Source organism: Salmo trutta, chromosome 16 (genome assembly GCF_901001165.1).
Source record: "Salmo trutta chromosome 16, fSalTru1.1, whole genome shotgun sequence".
Classification (NCBI taxonomy): Eukaryota; Metazoa; Chordata; class Actinopteri; order Salmoniformes; family Salmonidae; genus Salmo; species Salmo trutta.
Window position 1 is genome coordinate 13,600,083 of NC_042972.1, and position 9,932 is coordinate 13,610,014.

The following is a 9,932-nucleotide window of genomic DNA, read 5'->3' on the forward strand; positions in this document are numbered from 1 at the left end:
GGGCCAGCAGAGCGGTAACTGCCAAAATAATGAAAATAATTGAGAAAATGTGGTATACAAAGTATATTGAAAGCAGGTGCTTCCATACAGGTATGGTTCCTGAGTTAATTAAGCAATTAACATCCCATCATGCTTAGGGTCATGTATAAAAATGCTGGGCAGGCCATTATTTTGGCTACCATGGCTATGCCCCCATAGAATGACAATGCTCCCATCCACAGGGCATGAGTGGTCACTGAATGGTTTGATGAGCATGAAAATTATTTAAACCATATGCCATGGCTTTTTTAGTCACCAGATCTCAACCCAATTGAACAGTTATGGGAGATTGAGACTGCGTTTTCCACCACCATCAACAAAACATCAAATGAGGGGCCTCTCGGGTGGCGCAGTGGTCTAAGGCACTGCATCGCAGTGCTAGCTGTGTCAGAAGAGAATCTGGGTTCGAGCCCAGGCTCTGTCGCAGCCGGGAGGCCCATGGGGCGGCGCACAATTGGCCCAGCGTCGTCCTGGTTAGGGCGGGTTTGGCCGGCAGGGATGTCCTTGTTTCATCGCGCACTATCGACTCCTGTGGCGGGCCGGGCGCAGTGCACACTGACACGGTCGCCAGGTGTACGGTGTTTCCTTCGACACATTGGTGTGGCTGGTTTCCAGGGTGGATGTGCATTGTGTCAAGAAGCAGTGCGGCTTGGCTTGGTTGGTTTCGGAGGACGCATGGCTCTCGACCTTCGCCTCTCCCGAGTCCGTACGGGAGTTGCAGAGATGAGACAAGACTGTAACTACTACCACGAAATTGGGGAGAGAAAAGGGCTAAAAAATATATATCATTAAAAAAAACATCAAATGATGGAATTTCTTGTGGAAGAATGGTGTTGCATCCCTCCAATAGAGTTCCAGTAGAATCTATGCCAAGGTGCATTGAAGCCATTGGTGTTCCCTTTATTTCAGCATTTACCTGTATCTCTACCTATGCAGGATATCTGGGGAAATAATAGGAATACTAAGCAAATAAAGTTTTACAAAATGATATGTTTATAAAGAGCTTTAATAAATCATGAAAATCATTAGAGCATAATTTCTAACAACATTTAAGCTAGTTTAAAACACAGAGCCTTAGGCTAAGTTTACAAAGGCAGTCCAATTCTAATCTTTTGTCCAATTATTGGCAGTGATCTGATTGGTCAAAATATCAGAATTGGGCTGCCTGTGTAAATGCAGCTAAAGTAGCCTAGATGGGACATATTTTAATATCCAAACAAGGAACCTTATTCTTTAACAGAAGAGAACAGAGGATAGTGGCTCCGTCCAGTAACAGTGGGTGAAGGTAAATACTGTACATACCCTTGGAAATTAGGTCTCAACAATATTCCTCTACTTCTAGCATTAAGTCATTTATACCTGAAACTTATGCCTATTCAATCCAGCTGTGCCCTACAATAGCTACTATGTGCCGTAGGTGGTATTTTCCTAAAGCTGTAAGGTTTAACGTACTCTTAAATCTTGTTGTAATCGACACATTTTCACATGTTGACTTTCATGTTTTTATCCTCTTTCTCTGTGCTGTAGTGCTGTTGTTTTTGCACTTGCAAGAAAACTAAAATTCAAATTCACAATGCAAACATTTTTCCCTCTCTTGAATGCTGTTGTGATTTCTTCAGGGTCACCTTACGATTGAAACATCTACCACAATCATTGTGTCAAATTAGCAATAGTGAAACATTTGTGCTTCTTCAGTTTCTGTAATGGAAAAGATCTTTATGAAGAAATCCTCCAATTAAGGAAATACCACCCAATTCTTGAAATTATTCCACTGATGGCCTCTTAGCCTCTACAGGATTACTGGCAACCCCAAAATACACTGAGAAGTTTGTACTCTGGATTCCAAATGCTGGATAGAGGGGCTCAGTGAATGTGGTCTGAAAAGTGTAAAGGTGGGTCATTGTGTCAGAGGAGACCTCATAGAAGGAGACAGTTCTAGCAGGATGGTCCAGAAAAACTCCTACTCTCTTGTTTTGCTCAGATAGCTTTGGGGGGAGGTTATTTTAGTGGTTTCATTATTGTAGTCGGCAGAGTCATGGTACTTAGAGCAAGACACCAGGAATTGTCATTGGATCCAAGCTTACAGACACGACCATTTCCTTTTCTGCTGATTCCTTTATATGCCACTCCTATGACAGTCAAGTGCCCACTCCCCTCTGCCCGCCAGTAATGGTGCCCGTTCAGACCATCTGTACACAGCACCTGTTGACAGTCAAATCTCTCGGGGTGGTCAGGATACAGCTGCTGCTGTCAAACCCCTGTCACCTGTCTGTTTCCTTGAGACAGAGATAGGAGTCTGCTTACTGTGTTTAGGTCTAGAGTGGGCTCACAGGCATCTGTGGATGAAAAGAGAGGTCAGAGGGGAAATAAGATGGATCAAACCAACGTGTCCGTGTGTTTAAGTCACGGGTGGGATCTGAACTATCTCATCACTAAAGTGTCTTACCTCCACTACATTTACAGGAATAATAAATGGGTTATTTTAGTACATTGACCAAAATAGATGAGATGTTAAAACAAACATACATGCACTTCTTAAGCAGCTGTGGTTCTATCCAGATCTCTTCAGTATGGTCCACACTGTGGCAGAGGAACAGAGAGTGAGTGAGTGAGTGAGTGAGTGAGTGAGTGAGTGAGTGAGTGAGTGAGTGAGTGAGTGAGTGAGTGAGTGAGTGACAAGGAAACAAGTAAAGTGTTGCCATTGGAATTACTGAAGGTCAGAATTCAATGTCGTGGTTCAAATAGGAGAGAAATATGCATACGAAAAGATGCAAATGAAAAGATTGGCACAGATTTACTGCACTAACTTGAGATTACAATGGGCCTCATCCAGTTTAGCAGAGAGCAGCTTCACACCTGTGTCTCCTGGGTGATTGAAGCTCAGGTCCAACTCTCTCAGGTGGGAGGGGTTTGATCACAGAGCTGAAGCCAGAACAGCACAGCCTTCCTCTGTGACTTTACAGAATAACAGCCTGCAGAGAAAAACAATTCTGGGTTTTATAGCTTGACTGAGGCTGGTGAGAGCTGAAATATGAACCTATCTTTTCAGAGATACACTATTGTTAAAGCATTTATATCTACATGGTATCCAGCCAGTGCATTCCAATAGGGTAGGTAAGAGAACCACATATCACAGTCATTGTAAGTACAAACTTTCTTCAATAAAACATCTATCAGAGAAATCAGAGCAAGTGAGGGAAGACAAGTGTTAGAGCAAGAAAGACAGTAAGGTGTTTTTATGATCTAGGGCTATATGCCATCAGATTGACATCCGCATAGCATTGTTTTGGCGGTGTCACAGGTGGAACTGCGTTAGAGCTGTCAAATTCACAAGCGGCTCGTTGCGTTACCTGATCACAGACACTGCCATTGGATACAACGAAACCACACCCGACTATAATCTGACAAATCCCATGCAGCCGCGTTACAAGTTCAAACACTCAAATTAGACTGATATGCATAAATCCCCCCCATCCAAATGAACATGAAAACATGCATTAGCCTCACATCAATGGTTTGACATTGGAGAGTCATTAATTCTAACATCGATAGAGCCTACACTTTCTAGCGCCATTTTGAACTTCTAACACAGTAGGAATAATAAGAAAGGGACTGGTTTGTGACACACAAGAGCAGCTGCTCACCGATGTGTTACCTCATACCGCAGTTACACCTCTAACGCTGGTTAACGCTCGATCTGATTGAATCCAGGCCATAGAAATGTACAGTATGTTCATAAATACTGACCTCAGTATCTCTAGTCTACAGTTTTGATGCCCTAGTCCAGCAGAGAGCAACTTCACTCCTGAATCCTTTTGGTCATTGTTACTCGGGTCTAGCTCTCTCAGGTAAGAGGAGGTTGAGCTGAGAGCTGAGGCCAACTCTTCACAACAGTCTTCTGTCAGACAACATCGATTCAGCCTAAATGAGAGAAATAATAATATTATAACACACTAGGCAACAAGTAGCCATAAAGAGAGGAAAATCACAAAGTAATGACTGACCTCAGTTTCTCCAGTTTACAGTGTAGGCTCAACAATCCAGCAGCAAACAGCTTCACTCCATAATCCTTCAGTCTGTTGTAACTCAGGTCCAACTCAATAAGAGATACGTTAAGAGAGACCAATATTTCACAAGACTCCCCTGTGATGCCACAGCCAGTAAGTCTATAAAGATGTGAGAACATACCATTGAAACAGGCTGGGATGAACTTCCCAAAAACATAAAGATCATCTTTAACATTAGATCATTGTTCGTCCATTTTCTACCAGTGTACTTAAGAGGATCTTAATGCTAATTATGATAAATGAAAACAGAATGCATTAGAGCTTGCTCTTAGACTGAAAATTAACCTCAAAGAGATAGTTTGGGATTTTGGCAACGATGCCCTTTATCTACTTCCCAAGAGTCAGTTGAACTTGTGTAACCCATTGTTATGTCTCTGTGTTCAGTGTGATGGACGTTGCCAATTTGCGTTAGCGCAATTGCTAACTAGCTTTGCTAACTAACTAGCTTGCTAACTAGCTTTCTAGCTATTTTAGTTAGCATTGGCCTCGAACTTCCTTCATACTGTACACAGTCATACAAATGGTATTCACAAGTTTATCTGACTCTGGGGAAGTAGATAAAGTCCCAAACTATGTCTTTAACAAACTATCCAACAATGTTACAGTTTTTGGTTTTCTTAAAACTTCTTAAAGCATTGTTGGTTAAGGGCTTGTAAGTAAGCATTTCACTGTAAGGTCTACACATGTTGTATTCGGCGCATGTGCCAAATACAATTTGATTTGGTGATGTAAAGATGTCTCCAAATGTACGGACCTCAGTGTCTCCAGTTTACAGTGTGGATCCTCCAGTCCAGCAAAAAGTATAAACTCTCCATCATCAAACAGCTCACTGTTCCTCAGGTCCAACTCTCTCAGAGGTGAGTATGCTGATTGGAGAACAGAGGCCAGTGTGTCACAGACCTGATTTGAAAGAGTATAGCCAGACAGTCTGCAGAAACAGAGAACATATCATTTCAGTCTGATGTTGTGCAGGCCATGGCAAACTGTTGAATCCTATTGTATTCGGTGTCTGCTGAGTAGGATCTGTCCATAATAACTTGATCTCATGCAACCTGTTGTTCTGATAAAAACATATATAAGTGAAATGAACGCAAACACACAAATGGTTAGGGGTATTAGGTCTCTCAGCATACATACATACATACATACATACTATGAAAAATGAGGACTAGAATTTTTCAGATTTCATCGTTTTCTGGTATGTGTGAGTTTAGTCATTGCCTTTTTTACATTGCCTTTTTGCAGTTTCTTACAGCTGGGACCAGTCTGTCATGCCCCTCCTCTGATGTGTTGTATTTCACCAGGTCAAAATCATCCTGCACCTCCTCTGATATCAGAAGCACGTAGGCCAGTGCTGAGCAGTCAGCAGGTGACAGTTCTTCTCTGGACTCAAGGAACTTCTAAATGTTCTCCTGAACTGAATTGTCCTTCATCTCAGTCAAAGAGAGGAAAAGGTTCATATACCTTTCAGGTGACACATGATGTGCACCAGGATTCTTGAGGTATTTCCTAAGCAAGGAACTCCTGAAAGGTCAGGTGCACAAAGCAGTACACCTTTGTATACAACCCACACTCTTCTTTCAGGAATTCTGTGCAAAACTCAGAGTATGTTGAGGCTTCACTATCATCAATCCCACAGTTTCTCAGGTCTTCCTCGTCCAATATGATATTGCCCTCTTGCAGCTGTTCAAATGCTAATTGTGCCAGGTTCAAAATTAAGACTTTATTTTATGCCAAAATCTTCTGTCTATCCCTCTCATTCTGCCCCTGATACTTTTCATTTGCCAGATTTATCTGAATGACCATGAGGTGAGCGTACATCTCAGTCAGAGTTGTAAGGATCTCTCCTCTCTCATTTCTCTGTCTACGAAACACGTCCTCTAGAACCTTTGCAGTGATCCAACAGAAGACTGGTATGTGGCACATGATGTGGAGGCTCCTTGATGTCTTTACATGTGAGATGATTTAGTTGGCTAGTTTCCCTTCACCGAATCTCTTCTTGAAGTATTCTTCTCTCTGCGTGTCAGTGAACCCTCGTACTTCTGAAATCCGACTGACCGAGTCCCCTTCTGAAATCCGACTGACCGAGTCCCCTTGATGAGGTTAGTCAGCAACTCGTCTACTGATGACATCTGTGTCATATCAAACAGTGTCTCGTTGTTTTGGAAATCCAAGGGAAGTCTGCTTTCATCCAGACCATCAAAGATGAACAGAACTTCACAGTCAGTGTACTTCTTTACATCTCCTATCTCAGAAAGTTCAGGGTGAAAGCCATTTAAAAGTCCATGAAGACTGCATTGTTTTTTCATCAGATTCAGCTCTCTGAAAGGAAGCACAAAGATGAAATCCACATCCTGATTGGCTTGTCCTTCTGCCCAGTCGACGATGAATTTCTTCACTGAGACCGTTTTTCCGATTTCAGCGATGCCCTTCGTCAGCACAGTTCTTATGTGTTCCTCTTCTCCATGTGATTGTTTAAAAATGTTATTACATTAATAGGGGTGTCTGGTGATGGTTTTCTCCTGGATGTATGTTCAATCTGCCGAACCTCATGTTGTTTATTGAAACCCCTTCACACTCTCCCTGTGTGATGTAGAGCTGTGTGTAAATTCTATTAAAAGGGGAGTTTGATCTACTGCAGTGCCTTCTAACACCAATGCAAACTTCTTTCTCAGACTTGCATTGTATGTCTTGAGAATATCATTATCATCATTAAATATCAAAGTATTTGAATATATGCAATATACAATTTTTTGATGGCTGCCAAATACTATATTCAAATAGTTGTAGTCACCTCCACAGTAACTGTTTGTTCCCCAGGGAAAATAGTTACTTTCCACAATGCATAGTTAAAATTATAGTTATCCCAGGTCTGCACAACACAACATCTGATCTGAGATGTTTCACTAAAACCAGTATCTGTTCATACAGACATCAACTGTGTGAGAATGATAAAGTGTTCACCTGTTTTTGGCACAGTGATGATGATGTCTCTTACAGTAGAGTTGTAGATGAATGGGGCGATGATAGTGCTTCCATCCTGAGCTCTAATGGAGGTTGGGGTAGAAGCTACTCTATGCTCCTCAACATGCTGGTCTTCTGTTATTTGACAATCAAACAGAACAACATTGGCACAGTGATTTGAAAATTGGTGGCAAACATTCTAATTGCACGATATAATGTAGATCCAAATGTACTTGGTCAATCATTTTGATCTATTACACTTTTTCAAGGATTCTTTTTCCTACAAATAAATTGGAAAAATAATCCTAATTTTCAAAAAGGTGTCTTACTTTCTTGGTGTCTAATAGCATGTTGTTGTAGTAGGTTTGGTTCAGAATGTGTTCTGGATCTCTTTCCACACTGGGGGCAGCCAGGGTCTCCTGATGGACCAGGCTGGTCCCTGTAGCTGCCGATGTCTGCACACTCTGTGTCCACAGTTAAAAGAGACGGGGTCTCTCAGCCCTTGCTCACACATTGAACAACTGGACTGATGCTCGGTCAGACCTGCCCTCCAGCTCCACTCAATGCAGAGAGAAAGAGAGAATCAGTTGGACGGGCCTTTCATTTCCAGCACATTTTTTTATGGGTGTAATAGTAAAGACCATAGGCAGCTCGTGAGTTTCAAGTTTGGGAAGCTTACAATTTATGTTACCATTTCTACTAATCTGCATGCCAGTTCTGATTATTTTTATTTGCACATTTTCATGGAACTGATTCATTTCAATAATAACGTTTTCGTTTCTCAAAATCATTGTCACTTGGTTAATCATAAAAATCTGAAGTAAATTGATAAAACATATACAAGTAAAAATTAGCCTCTGCCATATGGACACATTGATACACTGTGATTCATTGGCAGCTTAAAAATGTGAGCATAGAACTCAGAGATAGCCTTTAGGCCAATGCAGCAGTAGGCCTATAACTTCCATCATCAACTAAGTAAAATATACTGCTCAAAAAAATAAAGGGAAAACTTAAACAACACAATGTAACTCCAAGTCAATCACACTTCTGTGAAATCAAACTGTCCACTTAGGAAGCAACACTGATTGACAATACATTTCACATGCTGTTGTGCAAATGGAATAGACAACAGGTGGAAATTATAGGCAATTAGCAAGACACCCCCAATAAAGGAGTGGTTCTGCAGGTGGTGACCACAGACCACTTCTCAGTTCCTATGCTTCCTGGCTGATGTTTTGGTCACTTTTGAATACTGGCGGTGCTTTCACTCTAGTGGTAGCATGAGACGGAGTCTACAACCCACACAAGTGGCTCAGGTAGTGCAGCTCATCCAGGATGGCACATCAATGCGAGCTGTGGCAAGAAGGTTTGCTGTGTCTGTCAGCGTAGTGTCCAGAGCATGGAGGCGCTACCAGGAGACAGGCCAGTACATCAGGAGACATTTTGATTTTTTTTGTCACGAAATACGCCTGCGCGTTACCCTTTGGATAGGGGTAACGCGCCCTATCCAAAGGGTAACGCGCGGGCGTATTTCGTGACAAAAAAAAATCAAAATGTTCCTTTACCGTACTTAGAAGCATGTCAAACGCTGTTTAAAATCAATTTTTATGCGATTTTCCTCGTAAAATAGCGATAATATTCCAACCGGACAACCTTGTATTCATTCAAACAGGTGAAGAAAAAAATGGCCAAGTCTCGTGACCGCGCATTTCCAGGCTCTGAGCCACCAGGCAGACCACTCTCAAACAGAGTTCCTGTACCTTGCCCAGAGACAGCAGACGCCCCAATCCACTTTCTGGCGCCTTCAGAGAGCCAATGGAAGCCTTAGAAAGTGTCACGTAAGAGCAGAGATACTGTAATTTTGATAGAGATGCAACAGAAGGACCACAAATGGTCAGACAGGACACTTCCTTCTTGTAATCTTCTCAGGTTTTTGGCTGCCATATGAGTTCTGTTATACTCACAGACACCATTCAAACAGTTTTAGAAACTTTAGAGTGTTTTCTATCCAAATATACTAATTATATGCATATTCTCATTTCTGGGCAAGAGTAGTAACCAGTTTAAATCGGGTACGTTTTTTATCCGGCTGTGAAAATACTGCCCCCTAGCCCAGACAGGTTAAGTAAAGTTCTGGATTTACCCTTACGTCTGCTTGCTGTGTTTCTCTGTGACTGGGTTTGAGTTATTACAAGCATCATTGTAACAGGAGACCTAAGCCAACAATGAACCCAGCAGAGATTTCTCAGTCGTCCGAGGAACAGGCCGAACTCCACCATTTACGGTCAGCCCTCACCCACCTAGGAACTGTGATTGGCCACCATAAGGCGCGGCTGCAGGCATCGATTCTTTGTTGGTTCCACTGCCTTATGCTGCGTCTGCTGGTTCTGTACCCCGTTGGAGTTCTCAATTCGGTTCTGGACCTCGTTCATATCCTTCAGTGGAGCCGATGCAGTTGGGACGCACAAGACTTTCCGCTCTGGAGAGAAGGCGCAGGATTAATGAGCAACGTTGTCTTTACTGTGGACAGTCTGGACACTTCCGTGCCTCATGTCCTGAGTGGACGGGAAACGTGATGACTCGCCAACTCGGGAGAATACTGGCGAGTCATATACAGTCTTCAGCTGCCGACACGGTACGCACCTTGCTTCCGGCCAACCTGCGGTGGGACAATGGGCCGTTGGACATTCCTGCTTTCATAGACTCTGGGGCTACCGGCTGTTTTCTGGATCACACATTAGCTCGCCAACAGGGGCTGCCTCTCACAAAGCTGGACATTCCGTTGTCGGTCACTGTGCTGGATGGTCTACTCCTAGGGTCTGGGAAGTTGAAGCAACTCACCATGCCTACAAAGCTACG